The 21765-nt window shown below is 36.2% G+C and overlaps 1 long non-coding RNA gene across 1 annotated transcript in view; it reads left to right on the forward strand.

Annotated features, from left to right (window-relative positions):
* The window catches only part of Gm46835, a 33055-nt gene extending 14629 nt beyond the window's left edge, over positions 1–18426 (forward strand). The window contains exons 2-3 of the long non-coding RNA XR_001784058.1: positions 14195–14317; positions 18339–18426. This is a non-coding gene — a long non-coding RNA (predicted gene, 46835). The remainder of the gene's footprint in view (positions 1–14194; positions 14318–18338) is intronic.
* The last annotated feature ends 3339 nt before the right edge of the window (positions 18427–21765 follow it).

Here is a 21765-nt window from a genome sequence, read left to right on the forward strand (position 1 = left end):
AGCTTCCAAACCTGACACCATTGCATACACTAGCAATATTGTGCGGATAGGACCCTGATGTAGCTGTCTCTTGTGAGACTATGCAGGGGCCTAGCAAACACAGAAGTGGAAGCTCACAGTCAGCTATTGGATGTATCACAGGGCCCCCAATGGAGGAGCTAGAGAAAGTATCCAAGGAGTTAAAGGGATCTGCAACCTTATAGGTGGAACAACATTATGAACTAACCAGTACCCAGGAGCTCTTGACTCTAGCTGCATATGTATCAAAAGATGGCTTAGCCGGCCATCACTGGAAAGAGAGGCCCATTGGACTTGCAAACTTTATATGCCCCAATACAGGGGAACGCCAGGGCCAAAAAGTGGGGGTGGGTGGGTAGGGGAATGGGGGGGAGTATGGGGGAGTATGGGGGACTTTTGGGATAGCATTGGAAATGTAAATGAGGAAAATGCCTAATTAAAAAAAGTTTGGTATATAACAATGTAACAGGCAGTAGTATGTTGAAGTCATCATCAAATACTGAGCAGGATGATGGTAGGTTGAGAACAGCCATGAATAAAAGAAAATGTGTCATGGAAATCATAAAATTCTACGTGTTATAATTTTATTTCCTTTTTATGTCATGCTTCTTTAATATTTACCGACAACCCACTGTATTTTATTTTATACTAATGATACCATGTCAGTACTGTAGAACATTAAAACACAGAAGAAAATTTGGAAGTCTGAGCTTTATAGATGAGGTACCACAGCAATATAGAAAAATGGTATCATTTCTTGAATTTATGTCATTGGTTTATAGCAAGTAAGCGATACAAAAATCTCTCAATATTCAAAATGTCTGTTATTTTAAAATATACTTAAAGCAATACTCATTGTTTTCATTGAATAATTCAGAAGGAATGTTTGTAAAAATCCATTTCTCTATTGTCCTTGCTCAACTCTTGAAATCCAATGATTCTATAAGTAACTGGATATTAGAAAGATGTGGAGGAGGTTCAGTGCCCATGACCAATTAAATCTGAATTTCTATGGATTGAATCTAAATATCAGCATCCTCCCTAGCTTCCCAAGTGACTGGAGTACACAAACAAAACTGGGATCCACTACCCAAGGATGAGCAAATGTAAAAGTTGGCAACATGTCTAATAGATCTGGATATGGGTAGAAATAGAGAGATGGATAGAGTCAGAGATGGAATATTTCTACTTAAACCTTATGCCAGTCAAGTTGAAATTTTGCAGTTACATTATGACATTATCTCTTAAATGTGCTTGGTTGAAATCCAAGGATGAAAAATGAGCACTCTTCACAAAAATGGTTTAATTTGGCAGACATCACTGCTTCCACAAACAAACTGTTCAACAAAATCAATTCTTGAAATCATTACAACTTTAAGAATAGAAATTAAGAACTAAGTGGCAGGTGTTATATGTAGCTCCAGAAAATGCATCAGAAACACTTGTATTCATTTTATTATGTGCAACACTGCTTCTCAAGGTGCCTGTTTATGAGTTTTGATACACACCATGGGTAGATGGCATTTCCATTCTCTACAACTATAGCCTAAACAGTCTCCAAAGTCTAAATGGTCTCCAAAAAAAAGAAGAAGAAGAAGAAGAAGAAGAAGAAGAAGAAGAAGAAGAAGAAGAAGAAGAAGAAGAAGAAGAAGAAGAAGAAGAAGAAGAAGAAGGAAAGATATTTAGAAATTTAGTTTCAATATCTACATATTACTAAGTATATCAATAAAACTGATAAAGTATAAATATTACTAAAAATAAACATATATACATATATACCAAAATATTTAATGAATGTTCACATTCATAACATAAATTCATCTATAAGAGAATCTATGCCCACATTTCTTTTTTTTTATTACATATTTTCCTCAATTACATTTCCAATGCTATCCCAAAAGTCCCCCATACCCTCCCCCCCACTTCCCTACCCACTCATTCCCATTTTTTTTTTTTTTGGCCCTGGTGTTCCCTTGTATTGGGGCATATACAGTTTGCGTGTCCAATGGGCCTCTCTTTCCAGTGATGGCCGACTAAGCCATCTTTTGATACATATGCAGCTAGAGTCAAGAGCTCCTGGGTACTGGTTAGTTCATAATGTTGTTCCACCTATAGGGTTGCAGATCCCTTTAGCTCTTTGGGTACTTTCTCTAGCTCCTCCATTGGGAGCCCTGTGATCCATCCAATAGCTGACTGTGAGCTTCCACTTCTGTGTTTGCTAGGCCCTGGCATAGTCTCACAAGAGACAGCTACATCTGGGTCCTTTCGATAAAATCTTGCTAGTGTATGCAGTGGTGTCAGCGTTTGGAAGCTGATTATGGGGTAGATCCCTGGATATGGTAGTCTCTACATGGTCCATCCTTTCGTATCAGCTCCAAACTTTGTCTCTGTAAATCCTTCCATGGGTGTTTTGTTCCCACTTCTAAGGAGGGGCATAGTGTCCACACTTCAGTCTTCATTCTTCTTGAGTTTCATGTGTTTAGCAAATTGTATCTTATATCTTGGGTATCCTAGGTTTTGGGCTAATACTATAGGCTCATTACTTTAGTACTAAGAAGGCAGGGTATTATCTATTGCTGATGCCAAGAATTGCTTGCTAACAGGAGCCTGGTATAGCTGTTCCCTGAGATGTTCTATCAGCATCTGACCAATACAGATGCAGATATCCATAGCCAACCATTGCACTGAGCCAAGGGACCCCAATAGAAGAGCTAGGGGAAAGACTGAAGGAGCTGAATGGGAATGTAACCCCATAGGAAGAACAATGTCAAATAACGAGACAACCCAGAGCTCCAGAGAGTACATCAACCAAAGAGTATACATGGAGTGATCCATGGATCCAGATAAACATGTAGGAGAGGATAGCCTTATCTGATATCAATGGGAGGGGAGGCCCTTGCTCCTATGGAGGCTTGATGCCCCAGTGAGGGAAGATGCTAGAGAGGTGATGTAGGAGTGGGTGAGTGGGTGGAGTGGCACCCACATAGAGGCAAAGGGGACTAGGGAGGGTGGGTTTGGGATTGGGGGGTTGTGGAGGGGTAACAGAGAAAGGGGATATCATTTCAAATGTAAACAAATAAAATGATTAATAAAAAATGACAGGGTGTTATAAACCAAATTATTGTGTGCCATTAATTAATTCTAAATATGATTTAAATTATTCATGACTACTTATGATTTCTTGTTGGGTATTTTGTGTCTTTCATTTGGCATGGCATTAGTTTTCTTTTGAAGACATTATTTACATCTCTATCAATTTATTCTCCTCAAGAAAGAACAATCATAATACAGGACAGGTTAATCCAGGATAGGATAAATACTGTCATATTAAAAATATTATAGTAATATTCAAAGAAAGATGTCACTAAATAAATATCATGCCATAATATTAGTAAATGAGTATTTACATTTGTGTGACTTAATACTTGTTATTACATAAAATTTGATTTCTACAGGTAAATATTTGAATAATTTTAAGATTTGAAAGTGATGTTAAGCTATAGAAATAATCACTAAATGTATGAGGAAAATGTGATAAAAATGAGATATTCCTTCCAACACCAATGGAGTTTTTAATATTGTATTATAGGATTGTATTGCAATTGCCATGGTACAGATATGGCTTGACCAGCTATTAGGCTTCCTGTGCTGAGTTCTGCATTGTGAGACATGAAAAGCAAGGATCAACCCTAATAAAAATAGAGACAGGAGCCTATATACCATGATCCAGAAACCATAATAATTTTAGGAAAACTACTCATGTATTAATAATTGGATCTTAGTGGATTTATAGAAAGATAAGGGTGTTTAGATGTATGGGTCTTGCCATATAATATAGGACATTGCTTATCAAAACACTGTAAACATAAGCAGCAGATGGACCTATCCCCTTAAAAATTGTGAATATGAGTCACTTCTTTGTAAAGTTTCTTAACTCAGGTATTTTAAAATAATATAAATAAGAATACCCCAATGAACACTAATTATTATTTGTTTTCCACACAATGGCCTTGCTTTTGTCAGTTAAGGTGAACATGACAACACTGTGCATTATTTAAAATCTTCTAATAATCATACTATTAAAAGGCAGTTCCAGGAAATTCAATTCTAAATATGTACCCAATACAAATCTAGTAAATTTAACAGTATAACCTCCCAAGGCATGGGGGGGGGGGTTAACAGGGTAACATCTACAATGATTTAACACATTTTCTAATATGGAGAAAATATTCATTATGCCCTTCTGCACATTCCTCCTCTCACACAAACTCTGCTGCATCTACATCACAAGAACTGAAATGACATTAGTTAAAATAAATGAACCAAAACAGCTATCTGGTTACTTAAATGTAATTTAAAATAACAGGCTTGTATTTTCATATTTTATACATTTAAATGTTAGCATTTGGAGGACATATCCAAGTGATTGTACATATATATTCACATTTATATATAACATATTTCTGTATACATTTACATATATATGATATATACAGAATATATAAACATACATATATGATATATTCTATACATAAATATATATAAATAAATCACTATATATGTACAGAAATACATATGTATAAAACCAAGTTATGACATATATACATACATACATATATACACACACACACACACATATATATATATGTGTGTGTGTGTATACATATACATAAAGAAAAAGAGGCATAATATTTTTGTAAACTGTTATTTGAATGCTGATTTCTCTACCCTCATTTCTTGTTTGAGTCAGGATATGGCATTGTAATTCGTATACCAAAAATCTATCTCATGTTTGTGTAAAGAATTCTTACCATTTATTTTCTGCCTTGTCAATAGATGCTGATTAAGCAACGGCTGGCAGGATAAAGAAATGGGTGAGACATCTCCCAAACAAAAGAATGAGAGAGGAAGAGAAAGATTCACATCAGCTAGGAGGATGGAGGATTTGAAAGCATGAGGAAGGGATCTGGAGAAAGATCATTGAAACACACCCAAAGCCCAAAGAGCCAGATCAATTATAATATGCAAGTATCTTGCCATGGGACTGGCAGGTAGCAAGATTTGCATAGGATATTAATATAGATCATTTAGCTCTTTGTCAAAGTTCAAGTAACCATAGGTGTGTGGGTTCATTTCTCTGTCTTCAGTTCTATTCTATTGATCTACCTGCCTGCCACTGTAGCAATACCATGAAGTTTTTATCATGATTTCTCTGTAGTACAGCTTGAGGTCAGGGATGGTGATTCCACCAGAAGTTCTTTTATTCTTGAGAATATTTTCGCTATCCTGGATTTTTGTTATTCCAGATTAATTTGAAAATTGCTCTTTCTAACTCTATGAAGAATTGAGTTGGAATTTTGATGGGAATTACACTGAATCTGTAGAATGCTTTAGACAAGATAGCCATTTTTACTATATTAACCCTACCCATCCATAAGCATGGGAGTGTGGGAAGCCACATGTGCTGTTGCAGGGTGGCGCTGGCTACAGCTGGCCACCACACATAAGTTTGGGTAAACAACCAATGTGTACATATGCAGTAAAGTTTTTCACCAAGTCACTGCCTGGCCTGGGCATGATAATGAGGCTCCATGAGATACTGAGAGAGAATAACCAATCAGATGAGAGACATGCAAATGAGGTATGATAATGAGGCTCAGTGAGGTACTGAGAGAGAATAACCAATCAGATGAGGAACATGCAAATGAGGTGGAAAGCATAACGAAACCAGGTGTGAGACACACCACTCCTAGGCCTATATAAGCAGCACCAGTTCTGGGCTTGGGGTCTTTTCGCCACTGCAATCAAATTCTCCCAATAAATGTGTGCAGAAGGATCCTGGTGTGGCGTCTGCTTTGCTGGCAAGTGGGGCGCTCACAAGATGGGAGATCTTTCCATCTTCTGAGATCTTCTTCAATTTCTTTCTTCAGAGACTTGAAGTTCTTGTCATACAGATCTTTCACTTGCTTAGAGTTACATCAAGATATTTTGTATAATTTGTGACTATTTTGAAAGGTGTTGTTTCTCTAATTTCTTTCTATTTATCCTTTGAGTAGAGAAAGGCCACTGATTTGTTTGAATTAATTTTATATCCAGCCACATTGCTGAAGTTGTTTTTCAGGTTTAGGAGTTTTCTGGTGAAATTTTTTCGGTCACTTAAGTATGCTATCATATTTTTGGTTGTGAGCCTAGCCTTTAACGGCTGAGCCATTGGGGAAAAGCCTTGAAGATATGGGTACAGGGGAAAAATTCCTAAACAGAACAGCAATGGCTTGCTCTGTAAGATCGAGAATTGACAAATGGGACCTAATGAAACTCCAAAGTTTCTGCAAGGCAAAAGACACCGTCAATAAGACAAAAAGACCACCAACAGATTGGGAAAGGATCTTTACCTATCCTAAATCAGATAGGGGACTAATATCCAACATATATAAAGAACTCAAGAAGGTGGACTTCAGAAAATCAAATAACCCCATTAAAAAATGGGGCTCAGAACTGAACAAAGAATTCTCACCTGAGGAATACCGAATGGCAGAGAAGCACCTGAAAAAATGCTCAACATCCTTAATCATCAGGGAAATGCAAATCAAAACAACCCTGAGATTCCACCTCACACCAGTCAGAATGGCTAAGATCAAAAATTCAGGTGACAGCAGATGCTGGCGTGGATGTGGAGAAAGAGGAACACTCCTCCATTGTTGGTGGGATTGCAGGCTTGTACAACCACTCTGGAAATCAGTCTGGCGGTTCCTCAGAAAACTGGATATAGTACTACCTGAGGATCCAGCAATACCTCTCCTGGGCATATATCCAGAAGATGCCCCAACTGGTAAGAAGGACACATGCTCCACTATGTTCATAGCAGCCTTATTTATAATAGCCAGAAGCTGGAAGGAACCCAGATGCCCCTCAACAGAGGAATGGATACAGAAAATGTGGTACATCTACACAATGGAGTACTACTCAGCTATTAAAAAGAATGAATTTATGAAATTCCTAGCCAAATGGATGGACCTGGAGGGCATCATCCTGAGTGAGGTAACACATTCACAAAGGAACTCACACAATATGTACTCACTGATAAGTGGATATTAGCCCAAAACCTAAGATACCCAAGATATAAGATACAATTTCCTAAACACATGAAACTCAAGAAAAATGAAGACTGAAGTGTGAACACTATGCCCCTCCTTAGAAGTGGGAACAAAACACCCTTGGAAGGAGTTACAGAGACAAAGTTTGGAGCTGAGAGAAAAGGATGGACCATGTAGACACTACCATATCCAGGGATCCATCCCATAATCAGCTTCCAAATGCTGACACCATTGCATACACTAGCAAGATTATGCTGAAAGGACCCTGATATAGCTGTCTCTTGTCAGAGTATGCCTGGGCCTAGCAAACATAGAAGTGGATGCTCACAGTCGGCTATTGGATGGATCACATGGCCCCCAATGAACGAGCTAGAGAAAGTACCAAAGAAGCTAAAGGGATCTGCAACCCTATAGGTGGAACAACATTATGAACTAACCAGTACCCCGGAGCTCTTGACTCTAGCTGCATATGCATCAAAAGATGGCCTAGTCGGCCATCACTGGAAAGAGAGGCCCATTGGACACGCAAACTTTATATGCCCCAGTACAGGGGAACGCCAGGGCCATAAAAGGGGAGTGGGGGGGTAGGGGAGAGGGGGTGGGTGGCTATGGGGGACTTTTGGTATAGCATTGCAAATGTAAATGAGCGAAATACCTAATAAAAAATGGAAAAAAAAAGTATGCTATCATATCATTTGCATTGCTGACAGGAACCTGATATAGCTGCCTCCTGAGAGGCCCTGCCAGTGCCTGACAAACACAGAAGTGGATGCTTACAGCCATCCATTGATCTGAGCACAGGGTCCCCAATGGAGGAGCTAGAGAAAGGCTCCAAGGAGCTGAAGGGGTTTGCAGCCCCATAGGAGGAACAACAAAATGAATCAATCAGTAACCCCTGAGCTCCCAGGGACTAAACCATCAAGCATAGAGTACACATGGAGGGACCCTTGGTTCCAGCGGCATATGTAGCAGAGGATGGCCTTGTGTGACATCAATGGGAGGAGAGGCCTTTGATCATGTGAATGCTCTATGCTCCAGTGTAGGGGTGTTCCAGAGCAGTGAAGCAGGAGTGGATGGGTTAGTGAGTAGGGAGAGGAAGGGGTAGGATGGGGGGTGTTCTTAGGGGAAATGAGGAAAGGGGATATCATTTGAAATGTAAGTAAAGAAAATGTCTAAAGAAAAAGAAAAGAAAAGAAAAGAAAAGAAAAGAAAAGAAAAGAAAAGAAAAGAAAAGAAAAGAAAAGAAAAGAAAAGATAGATCACAACACCTCAGCTATTGTGGGGCAGTTTTAAATAATTATTGGTTTTACTTGGTAATTATAGGGGAGTATCATACAGTCAGGGCTACACAGAGAAACCCTGTCTAGAAAAACCGAAAAAAAAGAAAGAAAGAAAGAAAGAAAGAAAGAAAGAAAGAAAGAAAGAAAGAAAGGAAGGAAGGAAGGAAGGAAGGAAGGAAGGAAGGAAGGAAGGAAGGAAGGAAGGAAGGAAGGAAGGAAGGAAGGAAGGAAGGAAGGAAGAAAGAAAGAAAGAAAGAAAGAAAGAAAGAAAGAAAGAAAGAAAGAAAGAAAGAAAGAAAGAAATATAGCCCCCAGATTAACTCACTGTTTACATTAATTTTAAGAATGATTTTTTTGCACACATACACACACACACACACACACACGCGCGCGCGTGCGCGCGCGCTTCGACATAGTTCCTTGTTGAGAACCATTTGGTGTGTGAGTAAACGTGGCATGCATTCATGACTACTCATATGCTTCCCATGATGGTGTTTTGTTTTAAGTTTATTTTTTTAGATCAACAGAAATCTTCCAACTTTTTAAAAATGTTCTTAGCAAATTTAATATGAAATTGTTTTAAAATTGCAACCAAATCATAATTAATCTAGTGATGAGAAATGAACACCATCTAAGCCCACAATGTAAACAACAGTGAGATTGGAACAAACGTTTGTCTCCTTCTCATTTTCCAAATTGACAAGAATTAATTTTCCTAGGTGTAATATAAAAGTAGTCAGGACAATAAAAGAAAGGAATGGATTCTCCAGACTCACACACACTTCCCAGAAATGAAATCAGAAATTATGCTTCTCAAAGTTTAAATATTATCAACAATAACAAAAATCAAGAAAGGACAGGACAATGTTTTAAAACAGTCTAATTCTAAATTCAGCTTCTTCTAAGTACTGCTTTTATTTATATTATGGAAAGTAAAATACAGAATATATACAATTATAGTAAAGCCAAGACTTATACATGAGTCCCATATTAAAATAAAAGTAAGCATATTCCACAGAGGAACAGTTAACAATGGATGAAACATGGTCATTTTAATATTAGGAAGTAGTTTGTCACCACACTACAGTTGTGTGTCACCAAATTACAGTCAAAAATATAAATATGATCATTTTATCTCATGAAACTACATCTCCTTCCCCCATTTTCAAAAATATACAATATAAGGTTTGTATTGTTTTCTTTTGTACTCCTGAATGAGGCCAGTAAAATTATCTCTAATTGTACAATCCCCTTTTTATGCATAGCATTGGCTTTTAATCGCTAAAAATCGTGTATTAAAACTTTGATATTGTGGTGAGTGTACCCAAGCTAGAGAGGGCAGTAAAAACGAGAAAGGGGAGTCTCTCCTTGTTTCTACAGTTTGTATGGGTTTTTATTAATTCATTTGCAAGTGACCTGGTTTTCAATGATTTCTTTAGTATGCTTCACCCAGTTCATCCTGTGTGTTTCCAATAACTTATGTCACCTACCTGGTCCATGTTGTCGTTGCTCCTGGAAACATTCTGAAAATGGTGCATTCATAGTGAATTAGACATGCCTTTTATTCGTTGGGGACTTCCGTGTTTAAATAAATACTCACACACTTCATTACAGTACCTCTGAAATACATGCAAACCCCGAGGCATACCAAATTACTGAATTAAGGTGGCATAATTCTCAGAAAGAGAGTTCATCGCTTCACTCCTAAAATATATCCAATGTCTCTAAGGTTCTGACTAATTTATGCTGCTCCGGGAACTGCCCCAATTTACTTTGGGTTTCAATAAGCTACCTACAGCTGCCTCTAGCTACAGCACTGATTTGGGACATCAGTATCAACCGAATTAATGTTATCACATTTCATTATCTGTAATTGATCTCTACTCCATAGAAGTGAGAAGATTAGGGCTCAATCTCACTTGTTACATTGGCTGCTAATGGAGAGCCACAATGCTTCCAAGTGGGAGATTAATATTTTTTTTGGACCGTGCTCTAAAACGACAGGCTCTTGCACATGTAAGCAGCAGCAGGTGTGTAGTCAGGATAATTTCTTTGTCTCATTTAATAATCAGAGATTTCACAGATGTGATGAAGATAGTTAATAATTAACCCTGAAGAAATGCTCCGATGCTACTATAGAATCAAATCATTTTGGGTGGCCACTGAATGGCAGAATGGACACTTACCATTCAGATGAAGCCTGATCTAATGTGCTTCTCTCATTCTGGGTCTCTCTCAAGCAACAAAAGAGAGCTATAAATAAAGTAGTCAACTCAGCTATTAACTCGATTAACTTTCTGAAAAAAAATCTTACATTTCAGGATTAAAATTACCAATTACATGATTCAGAGTCTAAGTTTGTAATTTCTTAAACTCCATTCACATGTTCTTTTATTTTTGTCTGTTTGTTTTACCTGCCCATAAATTGGAAGTTTCTATTTTCATTTTTGATAATATTTTAAAGGATTTGTTTATTATTAGGATCTTCTTATTTAATAAACTATCATTTTCCTCTAAGACATTGCATTTTTGTTGTGTTATCTCAAATCCTAAGTGAACCCTCTGTTAACATTCTATGTTCTTTTTACTTCTACTACATGAAATTTCTAATATATTCTAAATTTTGTGTGAAAATATTAACATAGTTCTAAATATACAAAGTAATAGAGGCACTATCAAAGTCACTGACAATCATCTCCTTTTTTCCAATGGTGGCTTCAAATTGGATATGACATTTCAAGCAAGAATGCAGAATAAAAATAAAAATCATTTCATGATTTCAATGATCCAGTAATTTTCCTAAGTCCATCAATGGGAAATCAAGCCATCAATATATAAGTACATGAGGGAAGATGCAACATTCCTGTGCCAAACATCAGAGAATTTACAAAGAAGAACAAAATGATCTACTTGCTAACTCAGTATCGTCAGAGAATGTTACAGCAATTGAGGGATTAAGTGTCCTGGCAACCACAAGGATGTCAGGAACCTCAAGCAGACGTGGGTACAGAGTCCTTATGCAGAAACCATGGTATTAGTTTTGAATAGTCTGTTTAGAAACCATGGCTCCATGGTCAAAGCATTTCCTTGTAAGAAGAGATTATATGAGCTGTAGTTCAGATCCCTAACAGCAGAGTATGATTAGGAGGTAGAGCTAGGCAGGCAGGCAGCAAAGGGGTCCTCATAACCAACTGAATATAGCTGTATATTGGGTATTTCTCACCATAATGTCTGCTATGTGATATCTACCCAAAAACATTTACTTAAAGTCAGCAACTTTGTAGTTTTGGTTTTATTACTTCATGTAAGTCTCCATGACTTACAATTCTGAGGTCTTCTTTGTTTTTTTTTATTTCTGCATCTTTATGTGTTCTGAGATGGGGCTTAGGTAGTCAAGGTTGCCCATAGACTCTCTCAGTAGCTGAGGAAAACCTAGACTTTCTGATCTTCCTGCTTCTGCCTTCCAGCCCCTAGTGATAAAAGCATAATGTGGACCACTATGCTTGCTTTCCAATGAAGAAATTAATTCCATCTTTGCCTGTTACTAATAGATAGACCAATTAATTTGCTCAAACAGAAATATCAGGCTAAGATTTCACAATGCATGTGAAATTAATCTATCATTAATAAACACATTGAAGGTTGAAAATAAAAAAATATAAATCACTTCTGTGTATTCCTTAATTGTGAATTTTTTGATATGCATGAAACTAATTCTAAGCCACAATACATTTCTAGAAAGTAGACACTATTTGTAGGTGGATATTTTTTCAGACATGGTGCTTTTACTCACATTTATTAAGAAATATTATATAACATGGTAAATGTATTTGATCATTATCATAAATATCATCATCCTATTGCTATAGAGATATAAGTAAGATACTTATGTTTTTAGTACATAATGGATGGAGTTGGTGATGGAAAGGTGAGGTCCTACGGAAGTTTTGCATCCCAAAATATATAATCTCTCGCTGGAGCCTATGTCTTAAAGATTTCACCATCTTTTAAGTGTCAAAGTACTGACTAGCCTTTAGCTTGCAGAATCTGGGATACCTTCCAGATCTGAGCCACATCAGCATCAAAACATCTGCTATGCCCAGAACTTGACAACTATTGACATTTAATTTTTTTAAAAAAATTAAATTGCCACATAATTTAAAGTACAAATTTGTAAGTAATTTTCTTTTTTCATTTATTTCTCTCTTCTGCTCCCCTCCAACATCTTCTCCCCACATTTCTTCCTCCCTTTCTCCTCTGAGAAGGAGGAAGCCCCCCTTCTCCCCAGGTGTCATCCCACCAAGGCACTCAAGTCACTGCAGGACTAGGCACATCCTCTCCCACTGAGGCCAAACAAGGCAGCCAAGTTAGGGGAACAGGATCCACAGTCAGGCTGCAGATTCAGGGACAGTCTCTCTTCCAGTTTTTGGGGAACTACATGAATCTATGAGGGTACCTGGAGCTGAGACTCCTAGCAGTAGAGGATATGGAACCTGAAGTGGGCATGTCCTGTAGCCAGGCCGGACTCCCAGTGGAGAAGACAGGACAGCAACACACCCACAGAGTCTTCAACCCAGAATGTATCCTGCCTAGAAGATGTATGAGTGTTTCTCAAACAAAACTTCCCCTTAGTTGCAATGCTGTTTTCCATTTCTTGTCCCATCAATTCACAGTTCAGTCCAATACCCAGACTCCAGGCAGCAGAGCTGTGGCTCACTCAAGACGGGTGTTTGGATAGAGTTTGGTGAAAGGAAGATGCAGAAAGGTTTTAGAAAAATCAAGACATGACATTGCTTGCTTGAGTCTATTAATCTACAACAAGGCAGACAAGAGTGTCAGGTCAAGTCCTGAGATGAAACAGGTGCTTGACACACAGGAAAGTGTAGCTGGAAGAGGCCTGTTCAGTGTTAGCATTAGCAAACACAACTCTTGGATTTGTTGTGCCAGGAAAGAGAGACTATGCTTTGACTGTCCTCATCCACTAGGGAAATGTTACCTGGTACTAGGCTTCCAGGCTAAGTTCAGCACAGATGGGGCAGCCTACTGAGAGTAGATTCCAAGGCCTTGAGTAGGGTGAAGAAAGAAATGAAGCATTGGAGAGGCCAAAGGAATAAAAAGTGTGCCTCTACTATATTATCCTTATGTACTAGTTATTGCTTGCATTCCATTGAGCAAAAGAGGGAGGCTAAAACCACATGGAATTCACTCACAGCATAAAGCCAAATCAATAACAGGTATATGTGCATGTTTTGTCATCCTCAATGACTATAGTATTTTATAAGTCTCAAAATACAAACCATGGATATATAAAGCAGAATAATGCAGGCAGAGCGTTACCTTAGCTCAACCAAAGAGACACTCCATATAGTAATTAAGGAAGATAAAAAACTAGGGAAGCTTTCATTATATGTTCTATAAATTAACACAGTTTCTTTCTAGTTAATTAGCTGGTGGAATTCTCATATACAAACTTCTCAGATAAGAAATATTCCCTGCATTTGGTGTATCTGCATTGTATGAGCCACACTTCATCTTTAACTTAAAATCTGTCTATATATCTATATTTATCTACTTATCTATGAAGTTTCAAATTACAAATTTTATTTCCTTGACATCAGAAATTGTTACTCTATTTGTTTACTTTGAAAGTTTAGTTGTTTAAACATATTCATTCAGAAAAAAAATAATAATTATCAAAATTAAACTGTCAGTTTCTTTTGAAAATATAATTTTACTTAATAGAATGAATGGGTTTAATAATTTGAAACAGTATAAATAATTTGTCAAAAATTCTTTTAGTAGTTGGTGCATGCATCCCAAGGACACCGAGTCACGTGCAGCAAAGAGACTGTGGCTTTCTGCTCCCAGATTTTTTTGCTCACACTTTGAAGAATTATGGAAAAACAATCAAATACTAACATATGGGTAGGTTTATTGCTGTATACCAGTCAAGTTGAGTATTCAGAGTGGGAACAAGGATCAGATGGTTAGATAGGTTGCTGAAGCCATGTACTGAACTTCAGGTCTAGCCTTGTCTTAGAGATGAGTTACTCCAGGGTAAACATAAATGGCTTAAAGAAGGCACATAAAATAATTCCTTTCATTTATGGCTGACCATCAGTTAACCTGTCAGATTCTTTACGGTATACTCTCCAACAGCCAAATAAAGTGTCCTCTTCACGGGAACAGACAATAGGAAGGAGACCTAATCATACAAAGATGATTGACATCATTTACACAAAAACATTGGTCCATAATTTACAAAAAGATATATGAGGAATAGGTAGTGAAAGATAGATTGATGCTAGAAATGTAGAGATAAATTCTTAGATGGTAACTGTTGTTGTAATATTTTGAAATCTAATTTGTTAGTTAATTCAACATGCAAATAATAAATTATTACAACTATACAATTGAAAGACAAATATTACATTTAGTTAGGAAAGAACAGAATTTGTTTCCCAGAGAGGCAGTGATAATTTTAAGAAGATCTGATACCAGTAAGAGGCAAAATATTGACAAATATGTATGAGCAAGACAAGTGTTCCAACAAATAAGGCTTGAAGTGAATGGTTTGATGACTGCCATGTGTCTATTTTCATTGTTCTTGAAATGTTTTTCAATTAGAGGCTTAAAATATCTAGAAAGCTTTATTATTCACTAAATATTAATTATAACCCAGTTTGAAAGATTCATCAGAAGTTAAGAGCATTAAGAGCTCTTTCAGAGAATCCAGGTTCAATTTTTAAACCCATATGGTGTCTCACAAGCATCTCTAAATCCAGTTGAAGATTATACTCCTTTTTCTGGCCTCAGGGGAACCCAGAAACACATGTGATGCATAGATAAGCATGCAAGCAAAGAGAATACACAAAAATAATTAAGTCATTTTAAAAGGCAAAACACGCTGTTCTAAAGGAGTTTTTTAAAAAGCAGATTCACAGTCTGATGCTGATATCCTAAGTATTGAACAGAAGGCAAAATTTCTGAAAGTTCTGCGTGAATCTTCAGGAGTTGTGAGCGTTAGGGCAGATAAGACCCTGGACCTTTCACATAATTACAAATGTTCTATCCCAGAGCTAACATTCTATTCTACAATGTGGTTCTTTGGAATCAGGAATGCATATATATTTTCACATCAAAGTTCAACAAATCTTTTACTTTTTGTTTTTGTATGTAATTTCTGATAACATATAATGTATTAGTAAAATTTGTTTTAGCTGTAGTAATGATAAGGTAGGAATTATTTGTTGATAAAATTGATGATATGACTGAGAAGAATTAAGAGTTATGTTTAAAAAGGCTTTTTAAAAGGTTACTCCGTGCTTTTAAAACTCTTACATATTAACATTGCCCAATGAATTAATTTAGTAAATTAATAAATTTTCAAAGTTTCATGTTAGTTTAATCTAGAAACATCCAATTCTATAATTTCTGTTTGATTACTTATTCTCTTAAAAAAAGATATTGAGGACTGAGAAGTGGCTCAGCATTTCGGGGACTTGTTCTTACGAAAGTTGTGGGTTCTATTCTCAGTCCCCACGTGGAAAATGACAACCAACTGTGACATTATTTCATGGAGACTCACTGACTTTCTCTGACCCCTAAGGGTACCAAATATACATGTGGTATAATGTTTACAGGAAGATTAAATGATAGTAGATTATTTATATTCTAATAATGACTAAGAATAGAATCTATTTTAAATAAAGATCTGAATAAAATAAACATGACTTTTTTCAGTCAAGAAAGTCTATTTCTAGAAGAAAAAAAAAGATAATATAACAATTGCCTAGCAATGTTCATTTGTGCTTAAGAGACAGGACTCTTCTGAATATGAATTTTAGGTTATAGTAAAACAAACAATAGTAAAATAAAATAAGTAGTTCATGTGAAATCATTTAAGTTGAGATTTAAAAACTTTAGTATCAAATACAATATAAAACTTGTAACCATTTGTATCTATATTTAAATTTTCAAGTCTTTCAGCAAACTACTGTTTGTGATACCTTAGTTACTAAATGAAATGAGAAAAGAAACATATATATTATACAGAACACTCAAAATAACTAAAGATATCTATGGTGTCAGGTTTAGGTTTTCACATGATTTTAGATACTAAAATAACTTTTCATATGTAGTAAATATTAGCTATGTTGTGTACATACAGACATTTTAACTCAATTACATATTAAAGAATATCAGCACTTAACATTTATTGTTATTAATTTTAATACTTTTTTAGGAAATTACTTTTAGATCCTAGTAATCGAGTCCAGTAGAAAAATACATAACTTTGTGTGGTCTTTAAAGCTATGCTTATTATAGCTTCTTTCATTTTTTTTTTTTTCTGCTTTTCTGCCTACTGAGTTCATGTCTTCAAAGCTCACAATGGGAAAGGTCTGTAATCAAGACATGTCAGTAACCCACTGGCAAAGCCAAAGGACAGTAGCTATTGCAACCCAGATCCTAATGGAAATGGAAAAAAAAACTGCAAGTGATTTATAGACATGAAAAATACAACAAAAGCCAGGGATCATGGAATAGGAGAATTATCAGATCTCTTTTTGAAATAAATAAATCATTCATTAGAACCACTGAAAATTATGAAATATGAGAAAGTCACACTATTTGTTACGTGATGGCATCCTTCCAACTCCCTTCATTAAGATTTTTATTTGAGATTACCTTAATGGTTTCTTTTTTCAGATAAACTGATTATTTTAATGTAATAGTTCTCTTCTTTCCTGTAGGTTCCCTCCCACTTAAAAAAAAAAGTTGCCTAAAAAGAACACTTTGTCTTTATATTTAATACATGTAGTTTTAAAATAGATGTTTCTTGGCCTTTGTTAGTTAATGGAAAAAAAAACAAACAAATAAAGAGCAAAACCAAAAAACAACCCAAACAACAATGACTACGTTGCTGCTACTTCTAGAGACTGGAAATAAAACTCTTACTTCCTATGAAACAACATAAGTCTTCTTTCAATTACTGCATACCTGTTTTATTACACTTTTATGTACACAATACATTACAGTACATTTACTACTGTGCATTTTTAGTTGAAATTACTTCCTAGGTTTGAAGAATCTGAAGTAGTTTTCAGTAATTCTTAAGCATAAATTGATCATAACAGCTCTTTAATTATACTATAGCATTATTACTGTAAGGCAACCCTACCTGAAGTCTGTTATTCCTTTTCTTTTTTTTATTAGATATTTTCTTTATATACATTTCAAATTTCAAATGCTATCCCGAAAGTTCCCTATACCCTCCCCCCCACCCTACCCCACCCCGCTCCCCTTCCAACCCACTCCCGCTTCTTGGCCCTGGCATTCCCCTGTACTGGGGCATATAAAGTTTGCAATACCAAGGGGCCTCTCTTCCCAATGATGGCCGACTAGGCCATCTTCTGTTACATATACAGCTAGAGACACGAGCTCTGTGAGTACTGGTTAGTTCATACTGTTGTTCCACCTATAGGGTTGCAGACCCCTTCAGCCCTTTGGGTGCTTTCTCTAGCTTTTCCATTGGGGGCCCTGTGTTCCATCTTATAGATGACTGTCAGCATCCACTTCTGTATTTGCCAGGCACTGGCATAGCCTCATATGAGACAGCTATACCAGGGTCCCTTCATCAAAATCTTGCTGGAATATGCAATACTGTCTGGGTTTGGTGGCTGATTATGGGATGGATCCCTGGGTGGGGTAGTCTCTGGGTAGTCCATCCTTTCGTCTTAGCTCCAAACTTTGTCTCTGTAACTCCTTTGAAGTCTGTTATTTCTAACCAAGTCATCTGTATTCATTTAATTTCTAAATGACTACAAATGCTAAAAGTGTTACTTTTGGTAAAACTTAAGCCTATGTTTTTGCTTATTGAATGTTAATTTTAAGCCCCCTGCAGCTTGCTGTTGTCCTGACCTTTATGATTTTTTTTTCCTTTTAGATTCTGGGCACTGTTCTGGGCTCAGCCTGACGTGACAGATCCTGGGCAAGTTGTTCCTCTTGGCACTTTTTTCAGTGTATTTAAGACTCAGCAGTAACACTTTTCAGCTTAAGAAAAATCAGCATCAACAATGGTGCTCAAATTTCTACAAAGACATCCAAGAAAAGTTTCCTTTTGGAGAAAATAACATCACAGCAGTGAAAGTCTGGGGGTTATTTATAAAGCAACACATGTGCTTAAGTAGAGTAACCTATTGATGTGCTATTTTCATAGAAAAATTATAATCTTGAGGAGGTGTTTAGAGTTTTCTGAATTTCAAGGTTCACATTTATTCATAAATGTTCAAAATCCTTGTTTGAGTCTCTGGTCTCTTTCAGTTTTCTTTCAAAACTCCAATGGAATATATCAACTTTATGTTGACTTCTTGCATAATTGTTTTATAACATTAAAGTAGAAAGGGAGTTATATGAATCCTTGGTTTAACATGATCCAGAGCATTTCTATGTATTCAGTTTTCTGATTTGACTTACAAGTGTGGCTTAAGATATTCTATGCATTGAAAAGATTGAAGTGAGTATGTTTAACCTAATCAAATTATATTTTTATCAATGCTTATAATATTTGAGAATTCAGAATGAGGTTCATTAAAATATCGGATTTGTTCCCTTTGTCAGTATGAGAAGAGATGTTTTGTAGTAATTCATGCCAAATCTAATTACACAGACTATTCAGGAGTCAAAATACATCTGGCATCATTGTGTCCTGATTGCATGATGCTACACTCCAAGGTGACAGACAGTAATAGGTTTTAATGGGCCTCAATCAGAGATTGCTGAATTTGGAAGGAATAGCAGGCATCTGCCACGAAAAGACATTATTCCTCTAGCTTGAACAGTGTGTCTTTGAAGAAGAACACATTTCATGATCCTGTGTTCTCAAATATTGGATCTAGAATCCTAACATCTCTTCTATCTCTGAAGACAGAAAAGCATATTTACAGATGAAAATTTAGTTGTACATAAGCAAAGAGATCATGGACATTTATATTTCCTGAAATTACTCTCAGGTGATACTTGAATTAATAAAGAATGACACTGTAAACCATCACTAGAATATCCACCCAAGATACACAGTTAGGAAAGCATTTATTTCACTTTATAAATGTGCTCTGTTAGTTTAATGTTTTTATTATCACTGATAATAAATTATGGGCTAACATTTTATTTATTTTTCCAAAATTATTATTCATTTATATTATATGCATACATCTCTTCTTATTTTTCTACATTTTTACACCAGGCAGAAGTCACATGATCCCTCATCAACAGTGTATATCTTCACTGGTTGATTGGCACACTTGGTGTTGAATGTGTCATCACTTCCTGGCCCTTAGCAACATCATGTGACATTGACTGTCTGTAAAGAATTTATTATGGGCATCACATGACAGAAAGGGTGTTTTGTGCCATGTCCCTTATTCTGTGTGTCAACTGACTGAACTAAAGAACTTGGTTTCAGAAGTTAATAAAAGCTAAGGAAAACTGATTGGAGGAGTGTATTGGTTATTTCAGTAACTTCCATTGTAAGAGAAAGGAACAGAATAGACAGTGCAGCAAACTTCCAGATTAGTGAATGTTAATTCATTGCAGGTTTCTTCTTTTGTGTAAGGATTAATTCAGAACAATGACAACTGTGACTAGTCGAATTGAGAAATCTGTCTCTTATCTCTCATAGGTTCAAAGCCTAACATTTCAGCATGGTGATAGCATTTCAGCACAAAGTGTCCCATTGAGATATTCAAGTTGGTCAGCCAGTCTTGTGCATGAGTTAGCCCTCAGAACAGTGTCCTGTCATTTGACTTTAATACTTTCAATTAGAAAAACAAATTGTTTCTTAATGTACCATCTTTTTATTAGAATCGCTTTTTATTCCTTCCAGATAATGTGGGCTTGGGGAAAAAAAAGCCATTTTATTAAATCCCTAAGAAGCTACAGATAAATGATCAGAGACAAGAGGGCTGAGCATACAGAATGAACCACAACATTTAAAAGAGAAAAAGCAACTCTTCATATAGACTGCTTTACAGGTACCATTTACAATCACGTGGATATATTCCCATACCTTGTATCTTATTGTTATTATTTGAGTATAATAAACACTAAAACTTCACTTACAGACAGTGCAGTGAATTTAGAAAATGACCAGAAACCATGAAACTGTTTCAAAGTAATTTTTACTCTTCTCCTGGTAAAATCAACCCTATTAAGTTACGTATGTGAATATAATGAATACAAGCAAAAACAGTAAAAGGATGAATTACAAAGTCTTATGTAGCATACTTTGTAATTTGTTGGTGGCTGGTTGCATCTCAGAGACAATTTCTTCCTTCTTCTCTTCTCAATGGAAACACTTCAGCTATAGTACTAAAAGAACACATACTGTTTGGCAATCTTGAAGCTGCTTGAATCCTTTGTAGCTAAATAGCTTTTCTAAAAAAAAATAAAATAATAATCAGGTAAGCTGATTGAAGTCATAAATACATGAAGAATTGGTCTAATTCTACCATTAGAGATCCCACCTCAACTTAAGACGCTCTAGAAATATTGATAAGATACATCTTCAAAGTTTTAAAGATATTAATAGGATAAGAGATACTTGGAAAATCTTAAACCAGTTAAAGATGTTAGAAGCCAATCAGCTTTCAAAAAAATATCTAGGAAACATGCCATGCTTAAGTTCTTGCAATCACACCACAGGAAATACCAACTCTATAAATATTTAGAACAACTCAAAGAGATTCAGATTCAAAAATGTTAAATATCTTATGATTTTAATTTATTGACATGGATATTAAATTTGCAAAATGTAATGATTTTCAGATGCTGATAGAAGATTTTTTTTTGTGGGTACAGCAATAAATCTTCAGAAGTTGTTTAACTACCATGTCCATTTACCAGAAAAAAAAACAAAAAACAACAACAACAACAAAAACAAACCAAAAAACAGTTAGTAGTAGGTTCTTCTGGGAATCATGACTTATCTAGGCACTGATTCTTGGCCTAATTAATAGTGCCAGCTATGGGTCCATCTTATCTGGCAGGCCTTAACCTAGACCCAATCATAAAGTAGTTTGTTACTTCTATAATATTTGTATCACTGTAGCCCAGTGGGTATTTCTTGTCAGGTCAGTCTGAATAGCTCATTTGATTCACTTTACCACTGTGGCCACCCCTTCTCTGTCCTTGTCTGGGTGCAGACACCTCATGCCCTCTACCTTGGCAAGCCTACAATTTGAAATTCCTCTTTCCCCATAAAAATCTGCCCAGCAAGTTCCTGGGATTCCTGGAATGATTCTACATACAAATGAGGCATTCACAGTAATTTAAACTTGAGCCAATGAAACTTGACACTAAGAAGAAACCCTTCC

The sequence above is a fragment of the Mus musculus genome, chromosome 3, assembly GCF_000001635.26.
Source record: "Mus musculus strain C57BL/6J chromosome 3, GRCm38.p6 C57BL/6J".
Classification (NCBI taxonomy): domain Eukaryota; kingdom Metazoa; phylum Chordata; class Mammalia; order Rodentia; family Muridae; genus Mus; species Mus musculus.